We start from the raw sequence: 13890 nt of genomic DNA on the forward strand, positions 1-13890 counted from the left end.
CCATCGCCGCTTGGTCAATGCGGACACATAAAAGACACTACACACTTTTTTTCTGATTTGTCCTTTACATGCAATTTTAAGATTACCTTTAGTGAGAACTATACAACAATACACGGATATATCATTGCGCACATCATTGAGTCGCGATGATAATCTTTCCCTAATAGATAATTTAGCTGTGTTTGAAACAGTCCATTGTTTTATCGAAGGCTCGGGAAGGTTCGGGATGGTATAACTATCGGTTCTCTATTTTTTTAACATTTTCTTTTCTTAACAATTATTCCTTTGATTCTATTTTGTTTTCTTAAATACACTGTTTCAATATTTAAAAAACACAATTTTAATACCAACGATACTCACATACGTGTTGAACCTCGAATCATTATTCATTGCTTTGTGTTTAAAATGCAAATAACCGTGACTATGTATGTTAATATATTACTGTGGAAAGGAAACCTACTAGCTTTGCTACCGTTCCAATCCTATAAACTATAAAATATCTTGTACAAACATTATAAAATAAATTGGTTTAAACCAAATCATGCATTTGTAAAATGTGCGTTGTATAAACATCACATTTCTTACAAGATACTTTCTAAACGCAAATTGTTTTAGGTAAAACGAAACAAGACAAGAACCATGTAAATGTGATCAATATACATTTAGTATATTAAGACAGTGCCTATTTTTGCTAAAAAAATAGAAATACCGACTGATTTAATTGATGTCATATTATTAATAATACTATATTTGATTGCCTCTTGAGTTATCGTCTGTATATTACGAAAGAAGATAGTAAAGAAGTAAATGTTTTCACGTAAAAAACGGAATAAAAAAAAGTACCTTATCAAAATCAACGATCGAACATTGCGAACGAAATACATAATTATGTGAATAATAAACGTTTGATATGATGTTCTTATCTTTTAATTGTTTAAATTTAAAGTAATCATCGTTAGGAGGAATTTTTCTGAGACGTAATTGATAATGGAACCGAAATATGCATTCATGTATCAACAAACAGGATTTTGCAGAATGAAAATATAATTTATAACGAAAAGTGCTACAATCTGTTCAATCTATCAATACATATGGACTTTATCTTAATAATTGGACTTTAACCTGAACAAATATTTAAATTACAAGTGTTAGTAACTATTAATACTGATGAATGTAAAATTGATTATGAAAATACATTTTGAAATATGTAAGAATTACAGTATTTTTTTATAAATTTACTTTATCTCTTTGTATACGTTTAGATCATGTTAAGGAATATAATAGAACCCGCTTCATTATGCGAAGGTCGTTTAATATGACTATCAAATTTAGTTTTATATCAGTGTTGCATATACATGAACACAAAAGGACACTTAAATAGTATCCATACAACGGGGTTCAGATGAGGACTTCAGTCTGAAACGGCATGAGTAGTTTAACAATATTCAACTTGTTACCAACTCGCTGTTATCCGATTATGCTTACAACTCGCAGATGTGAATACAACGTACACATGGTATTGCAAATGAAATTCGCAATTAAACTGATATTTTATTTAAATAAATGCCATTGAAAAGAAATAACTCAGTGGTTTAATATTCGAAAAAAATATTTTTTCTTTTAACTTCTAATAGAAAAGAAAATAATCAGTGGTTTAATTACCAAAAATATATTTGTTTAAAAGACAAATTTCTCACGCTACACATGTTTTGATTGTTATAATTGACCTCAAACTACATCTTTAAATCTGATATGTTGCCAAAAAATTAATTGTCCACATATGCATGTGAACAAAGAAAAGCAGGTGAACTTAATAATTAGATGTTCGCAACGCAGTAAATATAATTGATTCAAATATATGTATTCAATTATTTTTTAAAGTTTGTCATTTTAATATTAACCGTGAAGGCACATGTTTTTACCTTACCAACAGATGTCGGTTTTTTGGTCTCAATATTAAAATTTAAACTTCTGGTGTACTTAGAAAGAATTTTCGCAAAACGGTATGGTTGTAAACATTTGTTTCAGCCTTCATTTGCTGCACATAACATTGTTCATATACTCGACTAACTAAATTTAATTTAATAATATTTAAATAATACACTCAACTGTTTTCTGAAACAAGTGTATTACTTGCATAAAAATGTGTGTTTAAACAAATCCGTTAATATTGTCAGAAAAATGCATGACAATCTATTGTATAATACTATTATTAGTAAGGTCAGTTTGTTTCACCATATCTATTCAAGGAAATTTCCCAGCCATAAGTTAACCTTTAATATTCCAATGGACGTAACAATATCCTCAACGTAAAAATAAAAATTCAAAGCTAAATTCTTTCTTTACTAATTGTCTTATCAAAATAAGATATGTCTTAAAAACTGGTAATGAAAAATTCGCACTTGTAAAATCAGTATTCCTAAGATCTCCATAAGTCTGATTAAATCACGGGTTTCGCTTTATCGTAGGCATGATTTTATTTCCTATGGCATTTATAAGAACTATTTTGGCTATAAAAAACTCCACTAGAACAAAAAAGCATTTATAGCAATTTTCAATGTTAATAATTGTCATATTGTCAATTGTATTTGTAACAAAGTATAGTCGGAACATTTAAAATAAAACATTTGTGAGGAGGCATCAAGCGTTCTAGATAAGCTGCGTATCAGCGTAATACACGCATTAGAAATATCAAGATACGCTAAATTTATCATTTCCGTGCGTTCATTTAAGCAAGCCTATCTGGACTAACGCAAATGATGTAAATTCTCTGCGTACAAGTTAAACAAAAAATATAGACAGCTGATTGTCTTTCGCCAAAATATGAGACTAGCTATCGTAAAAAATAGAGCTAATTTGTGCACTTGATTGTAGAAATAGTTAGCCAGTCGGTATGTATCATCTAGACGCATGGTAAATTTAGTATTGATATTTTTAACAGACAGTCAAGCGCTAATGTGTTTATTCAATTACATTAAGAGGTCAGAATGGCTTCTTCGAAACCAAAACAAATTACTTCTCAAAGTAAAATTGATTATTTTAAAACGGCAAATGTTGTATAGAGTAAAACATTGTACTGCCAATACTGAATGATTTAATATCCTCTGTTTTCAAATCAAAAAGGACACACTTAGACGCTATTACAACAACTGTTGAAAGTTGGCAAATAAGTTTTCCGTGGCTCACGGTGTTGGAAGCCTTAAATCCAAGGACAGTTAAAAAACAACATACACTTGAAGAAACCTACTACTATGACGAAATACACATAGTTAATGGTTTATTATGTTTAACATGATTAAAGTAGTGTGTCTGTACCCCGGCTATATTCTTGTTTTACTTTTAGCATATTACCCTTGAAGCAAGGCAAAATTTGACCATTTACCCTCATGCTTTGAAATGTAGGCGTATTTACCCCCAAGGGTCAAATATTATCTATAACGCTGGGCATCATACATCAGCTGCCCTAATTTTATTTAATGTTTATACCCTAAAATAATTGAAAGCGCTTGAAACATAATAGCGTTGTAGGCATGGGTACCCTGAATGAGTTGTAGTAGTGTTACCTTACAACGATGTGTACGTTGGTACCCTATTAGCATTTAATACGTGTGTGCAACCAAAGCCTGATATCGTTGTAGGCTTATGTTACCTCAAAGCGTTATAGTAATAAATGTTGGCACCCACCAATGGTTGTTGGCGCGTGTACCTTCATAGAATTAAAAACCTGTGTAACCTCAATAATGCTATAGGCGTTGGTAAACAAATAATGTTGCAGGCATGTGTTCCTCAATTTCGATGTAAGATGTGGTACATAATGCGATGTAAAAGTAAGTATTCCCATAGCGGTCTTGGTCTTTGTAATCTTTAAGCGGTGTGGGATAAGGTAACACTATTACGTCGTAGCCGTATGCTCCCTTACGCCGTGTAGGCGTTGGTACTCTTAAACATAGTTGGTTATACTCATTTGGTTTTACAAGTAAATTAATGCAATTCATCACAGGGTTTACATCTCACATACGTACTATGTTTCTCTGTAAAACAAAACAGATCAAGTCGTCATGTTTTACTCGACAAATGCAAAATGATTCCGTCGGACACCACTACTCTGGGATGATGATCTATTTCCTTTGTAGACGAACATAGGTTGTATAGGCACGATTATGGCATATGTTTCCGTCTTGAATGTGGTGGGCCTTTTTTACCAATAGTTTATACCATAATGTATCTATCATGGCTATATGTAACTAAAGTCGAAGTGTAAACAATGATGCAATTATTTAACTACATAGTTATTGTGATGGAATCTTATTCAACTATTAAATTTAATAATATAACAAATACTTGTAAAAATGTATATCTATGTAAAACATTAAAATACAATCGAATGTTGATATTACGGGCCTGATTTATTGTACAATAAAACAGTATCAATTTGCTCAAAAGTGTTAATAAAACAAATTGTCAATACGTATTAATTTATTTAGTCTGAGCATTTGTTATTCAAATACTACGCTTAAATCGTGCGCCTTTTCGTCAATATTCGCACAGAGATTTGACTTGTTAGGAGCATAGCTCGATATCAAATCCCAGCCGTTATAAACAGCAACATGATGATAGCCGAGTCACGTGGTTCAATAAATGTCCCGTTGTTATTTGTATGTCTTTAATTGAAGTAATTCATTGTGTTATTATGAACCTGAAATTAAACATTTTATTCAAAATATTTACAAAAGCAATCATACTACTTTTAAAATATAATACTTTATCGAAACAAATACAATCCTTCAATGTTTGGAAGGATTTAATTTTGACGGCAGTTTTGATCACCGGTACGCGTGGGGAGAAAGCCGATGCGCGGAGTTTGTTTTGTCGTTGTAATTCAAATGACGACAAATGCATGTGAATATTGTTCAAAATTGATCAGGATAAATTTACCCCATATACCATCAGCTCTCTATTTCCCAAATTGTTTATTTATAAATTTGTGTTTTATGTATTTGAAACTCAGTATTTTTTAGCATTGTATTGCTGATATAACTGTTAACCTACATAACTGATATGCCTTCTATGAAAACATCTGTAAGTTGTTTGGACCTCCGCACTTACGAGGACTCAAAGTTATGAAGTCTAACAAAAAAAACGCTGAAAACTTACTAAAATATATAATCGTGCCCGGGTTTAAAATACCATTTCAAAGGCCATTATACACACCGGCATCGGTTGTGCCGTTTTGGTAGTGAACTTAACATTAACTGTTCTGTATCATGTAATGTAGGTATCATTTATCGGTAGTGTCATTGATGCAAACAGTTTGAAAGCAGATAGATAAAGGTTTAAAAACACTCCAAATCCCATACATGACGTTCCAAGCGGAAATCTATGCCAGGCGAGCATACACATAATATCTCATGACACGCCCCTGAATATGCCGCGTGTGCATTACATCGAATCTGTGATTAATTTTTCCTTTAAAATATCAGACTTCCATATGGCCATCATGTTTATTATAGTATACATGTGTACATTAATGAAATTTCACAATTGCGTCCGCATATGTCAATACTCTAGTTGTCTTTTTGTTTCTGAAATATTAAATATGCTTGAAATATAAAATCTAGATTTGAGTTATCCTTAAGTTTATTAAATGTGGCAGCAAATTGACGAACACATACGAAAAACATATATTTATGGAACACTATTTTAAGAAATCTAACTTACATTACATTTGTATACTTGTTACTTCGCCCATGATCTTTAAACAGCTTTGCCTGTATGGTATCTGGCGACATATGACATGCATTACCAAATAGAATAAATGATAATATAAAATATAACATAAGGGTTTAAGTAAATGCATGTTGCGGTCATGCAATTATGACAGATATTGTGAGACTGGTATACTTGCCATGAAACCCTTTAGCTCATAATCGTATGAAGGCAACCGAAATAGAGTTCAATCCTTACATCCAGCGGCAATATGTCAAACATTACAAAAGCACCAATATGTACATTTGTAGTGTAGTGTATGACATATAAGTGACATTATTTTCGTACTGTTTGCCAATAGCGCATTGGCTTTTGATTCGCTATAAAGCAAAACCTTTTTCCCTCGATTCTCACTGCCGCTGCACTGAATGTCTGAAATATCAAATATTGCGGCGTCCCTAAGTTAAAAAAAAACGTGTACTCGCACACTGATGATATAAAACACTTTTCATATATAATCGGCATAAGTTAATTATCTGGAAAACTAACCAGACCTAGCTGTCGATTGTACTGAGTAATCTCCTGCAAGATATTCCTTGGGATGGAAATCTCTCACGATTGAGCAGCGTTGACTTTGAAGACGAACATAATCAGTTTGCCATTATACTTTCATTTGCAACACTTAAATTAGCTGGTGGTCATTGTAAATACTCATTAAAATACCATATGTGTTATTAGATTGATCCTATAAGGTATAAATTCTACAATCTTTAACACTTGGAATTGTGATGAAATGTGTGTTAAATTAAATGATTTGCAACGTAATATAATGCAATTATATAAATCTGGTATGTCTTACTTTAACCCGAATATACAATTATTTTCAAATGCAGATGTTCTAAATAGGGTTCCTGACATATTATATCTAAATTTAATTCCCGGTAAGATATAATCATACCAATTGTTTTATAACACATTTATGCCTCATTTAACGCGCTGAACGGATGTGCCAAATCTCAGTCGCCGTGGTATCTCTAGATAAAAAAAATAAATTGAATTGCGAAAACGTGAAACTTGTGTTATTGTGTTTCTTTTTATATCGATCAAGCAATCATTACAACAATTTCTGTAAAAAATATTAATATTAAGTTCTAATTATGAATAATGACATCTTCCCTTTAGAATAATACATCATTCGCGTTTTGTATGACAACAGCTATGTATGTTTTACATTTTGTTCAATTTTTATCTACACAAATATTGGGAAATAATGCCAAAATGTTGTGTTTACTAGCCTCTGCTATATTATATTATTTTGCAGTTGTTGTTTATATGTTATGAATACATTTATATATTGTCACTATTTATCAACGTTAATCATCAACGCAACATTTAATAGCATTACATGTTCGACGGACCATTAATAATTGCACATGCAAATCATATCTACGAATCAGATGGAAAAAAACTGTGATAAAAGTGCACACTTTTTAAAGTGCTACACCTGTGATTTAAATGGCTGCAAATTTTGTAGTTGTATTGAGCGTAGGTTTCAATCAGTCAATGTTACATGGGTACTCTTTTAATCAACCTAGCAATGAAGCTAGCCATCTTGGTACAAACGTTGTTATCCCCACGTTTTTCGGAAAACAAGTGGGGATTATGTGTAATCTCCGCCGTCCGTCCGTCCCAGCCATTATCTTCTCCTACACTATTAACATTAGAACCTTGAAACTTATACACAGGTTAGCTATGAGCATATTTGCGACGGTGACGGCGACGGAATTTCGATATGATCACTGGGTCAAAAGATGTGGGGGTTGGGGTGGGGCTGGGTCAGAGATTTTCCTGCGACCGCGATTCGAAAAAGGCTTATAACTACTGTGTCCCGTCAGATATTGCTTTAATATTTGGTATGCATGTGTATCTTGACAACACCTTTCCATTTGCATACAATTTTTGAAATTGGGGTTCGCGATCAGGTTTCGAAATCTGCGACCGCGAATCAAAAAAAGTTCATAACATCTGTGTCCCTTCAGGTATTGCTTTCATATTTGGTACGCATGTGTATCTGGACAAGACCTTTCCATGCGCATTATTTTTTACACCTGTGACCATGACCTTGAACTAAGTGTCCGCGTTTAGATTTCTAAATCTATTATGTGGTTAACTCCGCCGTCTGTCCGTCCGTCCGTCTTAGCCACTATCTCCTCCTACACTATTAGCACTAGAACCTGGAAACTTACATACGTAGTAGCTATGAGCATTTGTGCTACAGTGCACTTTTTGGAGTTTTCATCTTATCCCTGGGTTCAAAAGTTATGAGGTTCGGGATGGGGCCTGGTCAGAGATTTTCACTAATGTTTTCTAGGTTATTTCACATTAACTTCTTCATTTCTACACCGATTAACTTCAAATTGATACTGAACATCTCTTATGACAATACAGTCAATCTCATCTATGCATGGCCCCATTAACAACTCTGGGGCGCCCCTGGGTCAAACATGCCGCGTGGGGATACGCGTCGGCCTCTGCCGCGCAATTTTTAGTTTTTTTTGTTGTTTCTACTATTCCAGTCTTAAAATCCGAATAAATACTTACCGGCATTGCACTTCGATGCCACCTTTATGATTCAGTAACGCTAACATTTCGAAATAAACAGTGAAGAAAACAATCAAAAGATATCATAAACACTTATCCAATTAAACACACTTACATCGTACATGTTTTTGAATGTTATACAATTTAAGGAGCATGTTTCAATTTGTTCATCACACTGTCGAAAACACATTCGCATGTAAAATGTATTTAAATGCGACCTTTTGTTCATCAATCACGTTAGGACCGTCATCAACACGCGACAGTACGCTTATGATAGCGTAAACGTACGATGGCATTCACGCGAATACACGACATCACGAAAACTTTAACGCTACAACACAAAAATAATATTGCGATCACACGACAGTATGATGATGAAACCACGATGTAACTTATTGCTATCACATTCGTGGCATCGTGATATCGTCATCGTGCTGTCGAGGTTTGATTTTAAAATATGTCGCCTGCCGTTGCGAATTGTGTGTGCAAATCAAAGGATGATGTATATTTCTATTTTATTTTATAAGCGATTATTGATTTAAAGCAAATCCGATTTGATTTTGTTAAAACAAAAACTGTCTTTCAGTTAAATCACCTGAACATTGAAATAGTTCCTTTTTCTGTAGAAATTAAGGCAACAGTCATCATGACATCTGGCCTGTGAGATTGAACTTGATAACATCACTTCGATTATCCTGTAGCAAGTATGATGCAGATTATTCTGACTACCTTTGGCAATTATAGCTTCAAAGACTATACCATTCTAAGCGGCGAGTGGATTCAATTTTATGACGAATAATGACAGGGTTTGTGCTGACAAACCGATATCAAAGTGAGACTTTTTTATTAGATCGTGATCTAACTGGAACGCCTGCTCCGCTTTTTTAATTTTTTCGTGGGTTATTCAAGTACGCATTATCTAACGTTTTAACCCCCAAAAAATCAGTTCATCCAATAATTTGATCTCGAGTGTATCCTCATGATACAATTACAAGATATCTACTTGGCTATCTGCCAATGGTTCGATCTCGAATACATCCTTATGATAAAGTAACAAGATATATAATTTGGCTATCCTCCAATACTGCCCTCGTGCTTCAAATATTTGACCGTCTGGTAACTAAAGAAAATAATATACGGACATGTTTAGAATAAGCACGCACGCTTACATATAAATATATCAGGCAATTTTGCGGTAAACATATATACATGTATCTTACATGAAAATTGTATTAACATATTGAGCACATGTGTCAGGTATTATTCCTTTTAAATTAATTAGGTCTCTCAAAAAAACTACTATCACTTATAATTATACGAATAATAAAATTTGTATTGGTAATTAATTAATACTTATATTAATATTATTAGTAGTTGTAGTAGTATTTTATTATCATTATAACTAGACAGTATCATCATCATCATCATAAACATCATTTTCAGCAGTAATATCAGCATCATTATCAGCATCATATTCTCCTCCTCGTCTTCCTACTCATTCTTCTCTTCCTCCTCTTCTTCGTCCATTTCCTTTTCTTCCTTTTCCTCGTCATCGTCGTTTATACTATATTGAGAAAGTTTTAATGTTTAATAACGTTTGTTTTACGATCGAAAAGAAGTCCTTATGATCAAAATGGTGTACTTGTTAAGCAATAAGGGGCAGTCTTAAACAATTACCACTACCCTTTACACGCTAAATAAACTGAAAATGTATTAAGAATGATAAGTGCAATGTTTATTGTATACAATTTATAGATTTTATTAACAGCTCATTCCTTTCTGTTAAACATTATAAGTTGATTAATAATGAGTCATTAGAAGAACTGCATAGTAACATGATAGCAGAATGAACACGACCTGCTAGCTTTAAGGAGAGAACCTGATATCACATCAAAGTTAACGAAACTCCATTTTATTAAATAAATCGCATATGGGGATGTTTTGTTTGCAACCCACGTCCTAATAAGTATCGGGAAACAACATATTATGTTTAGAAATGGAATCGATGTATATATCAATCACCGGCATCACCAGAACAAACTTTCAACGGCAAAATAAAGATTCCGATTATTCCTTATTTAATAAAGCATTAGTGCTGTGTTTTGTATAAAGCATGTACACACACACATCAAAAGCCGTTGCTATTTAATCAGTAACATGATATTTTAGATGCCCTTATTGACGAACTGTTTTAGATGTACATTTTCCAGTATACCGGGTTGTTAACAAAACGAAATCTAACAAATGAACCAGTATGGTTATTTTATCGTATTAACCAAATCTTTTTTGAATTTTTTTCATATCACGAGTTTATGATTTCACATGCGAAATATATTTGCGCAGCATGTTTGGTCATCCAACTCGAATAAATGCACGTTTACAAAGCATGTTTTGCAAATCAGTATGTGCTGAGCTACGCTAAGGACGGTAACTCACTACGCTAGGAACGATTACCGCTGCCTGTTTATACTTCACTGCTTTGGAGGCAGTCTACAGTTTTGTAGCCCTATTTGCGCATTGGCCCCGGTCAATTTCCTGAACATAAGGCGTATGACCTAAACAAAATTGTTTTTTGACTCCAGGAGCTTAAATGTAAGTATAAATGGTCAATATTCTAGTAATTTCACATGTTTTCAGTAATTCGAAACTAAGTTACCGGAATTTTAGTCAACAACAACAACATGCTCAGTGAGATGTAAACAAATGTACTTCCTGCTTAAAGCAGCCGGAATTTGATAGATTTCAACGGTGGGTTTAAATAAGTTAGCAGTGCAAAAAAGTTCAATGGTAATGACCCATTTTGTCTGGCTCAGTTTGAAAGCATTTGCTGTGATAGTGCAAAGCATGTTGTCCCCTGTGTGCGTATTCTTACCCGGAAAGATAAATGTGATTGCCGGGTTTATCTGAAAATGGGGTTTTTACGGGCAAGTTCCGAGACCTCCGAAAAGGTCTATTTTACCCCAGATACCAGTTTAAAGTGCTTTTTCTGCATTGTTTTGTGCTTTATTTGCAAGCTGTTGATGAGCTGCACTGAATATTGTCTGAATCTATTTTCAGGTTGGGACTGAAGGCCTTGTTTTGAGGGTGTTTTGCAGACCAGTGGTTGTCGGCCTGGTGATTTTCAAGAAAAACTTTAGACTGCCCCCTTAAGGTAAATATCCCAAATTTCACACCCAACGCCCCATAGTCAAAGGTGACATTTTTTGATAAAATAGAGCCATCAACACCTGAAAACAGCTTTCCCATTGAATTCTGAGCAATTTTAGCAGAGATATTAACATTCCAGTAGGGGGAGGTAAGCCTGATTTTTGAAGAAAACCCTATTTTGCTTGGTACGCACATCTGCTTTAGAGACGCAGTATTGTTTCTTTGTGCGATATGCTTAGTTGTTCATGCAAGAAAGACTAAGCTGACTTATTTCAACTATACGTACAACATTTAGTGCCTTTCAAACCATTTAAACCCCTAAATGTGCAGACACTTTGATGAAAAGTGAGTAAAAAAACACTGATTTGAAGGGGAAAAACATCAAAATTCATTTATTTTTTTAACTTTGACCAGTGTAGTGAGTAATTTTTGACTCAGGATGTAAGCTGACACTCATTGTGAGTGATTTTTGGCAATATGATTATATCTACTTCTCATATCTGTGCAAATTGAGTGACTTTTAGACTTGCGTAGAATACCGAAAGAATGACCAAAAAGTTGCGTGAAAATGCTGCCGCTGATATGCTCACTAAAAATAGTCTTAAATTGTACATTGCAGTTATATTACAAAGAAAACCACCCAGTTTCATCCAGAATTGACTGAAGAGTACAAATAATTCAAATTTCGATGGGTTTAAAACTTTGGACTGCTATCTTAAGGAGGCAGTCTACAGTTTTGTAGCCCTATTTGCGCATTGGCCCCGGTCAATTTCCTGAACATAAGGCGTATGACCTAAACAAAATTGTTTTTTGACTCCAGGAGCTTAAATGTAAGTATAAATTGTCAATATTCTAGTAATTTCACATGTTTTCAGTAATTCGAAACTAAGTTACCTGAATTTTAGTCAACAACAACAACATGCTCAGTGAGATGTAAACAAATGTACTTCCTGCTTAAAGCAGCCAGAATTTGATAGATTTCAACGGTGGGTTTAAATAAGTTAGCAGTGCAAAAAAGTTCAATGGTAATGACCCATTTTGTCTGGCTCAGTTTGAAAGCATTTGCTGTGATAGTGCAAAGCATGTTGTCCCCTGTGTGCGTATTCTTACCCGGAAAGATAAATGTGATTGCCGGGTTTATCTGAAAATGGGGTTTTTACGGGCAAGTTCCGAGACCTCCGAAAAGGTCTATTTTACCCCAGATACCAGTTTAAAGTGCTTTTTCTGCATTGTTTTGTGCTTTATTTGCAAGCTGTTGATGAGCTGCACTGAATATTGTCTGAATCTATTTTCAGGTTGGGACTGAAGGCCTTGTTTTGAGGGTGTTTTGCAGACCAGTGGTTGTCGGCCTGGTGATTTTCAAGAAAAACTGTAGACTGCCCCCTTTACTGCAGCAGAAAGCCTATAATTATGTTAACAATAGGTTTAAGAGCTTGTGGGACATATTGGCCAGTCTAGTATTTATAACAGCGGGTGCGACGACATTGGTAAGTTTATCATTGACTTATGTACATATTGGCTGCTTTCAGTAAAATCGGGGCTTAATGCTGCATTAAAAGTATGTCATGTGGGCAAAATTGTTTCTCAATAATCGAAAGTAACATTAATACTCAAAATCAACGAACGTTTCGTACAATATTTTGTAAAATAAACCTCACCAATTGCAAATCAGTTTTCCTTATGGCAATTGCCGAAATTTCAAATCCAGATGTGGACTGGTAAAATAGATGTTTGTAGATACAAAATGCTCGTTGTTTTTCCATTTTAATTTTTCCAACAATATCTATTCATACGACACATGAACACTAACATGGTGTCCATGTGTCGTATGAATAGTTATATTCGCGAAAAATTGTGAATTGAGAATTAATTTGTGTCACAAATAAATAAAAACGAGCATTTTGTATCTACAAAAATCTATGTAATCATACCACATCTAGCGTTTAAATTGTGGCTATTCCTATAAGGAACACTGATTTTTTAGGTGTTAACTTTATTTTACGGAATACTTTTCGGCATTTTCGTTGCTTTTGAGCGTTATAGAGACTTTAAAGAAAATAGATAAAGTATTAGATACACATATCACAACATGATTATAGGCTTGTTATTCTTAAGCAAGGCAGCCAACATTCTAAAGATGGTTGCCAGTGCAGCAACCAATTGTGAAAAAAAGAAGACATATTGTTGTTACTTTGTCTAAGTTATCTCTATAACATAAATCTTAGGATAAACAGTCACACACATCTCGACCTGTGCTTTAAGACACATTCTTTAAAATGTGAATGGGGTGTGTTCATTTCAAACGTTCGATATAAAAAGAAATAAAATAAATTTAAAAACTGAGTTGCTTCTAAGATAATGCAATTGCGGACAACTTCATTGCCTTCAGCGCTTTGATTAAAAGTACTTTGTTCAACATTAAAAGTCCAGTACATT

General features: G+C 33.9%; 1 long non-coding RNA gene across 1 annotated transcript; it reads left to right on the forward strand.

Annotated features, from left to right (window-relative positions):
• Positions 1-10784: 10784 nt before the first annotated feature.
• Positions 10785-12842, forward strand: LOC127841367 (uncharacterized). The gene is made up of 3 exons (XR_008030948.1): positions 10785-10899; positions 11365-11458; positions 12750-12842. It is a non-coding gene; the product is annotated as an uncharacterized LOC127841367 (long non-coding RNA).
• The last annotated feature ends 1048 nt before the right edge of the window (positions 12843-13890 follow it).

The sequence above is a fragment of the Dreissena polymorpha genome, chromosome 8, assembly GCF_020536995.1.
Source record: "Dreissena polymorpha isolate Duluth1 chromosome 8, UMN_Dpol_1.0, whole genome shotgun sequence".
NCBI classification, from domain to species: Eukaryota; Metazoa; Mollusca; class Bivalvia; order Myida; family Dreissenidae; genus Dreissena; species Dreissena polymorpha.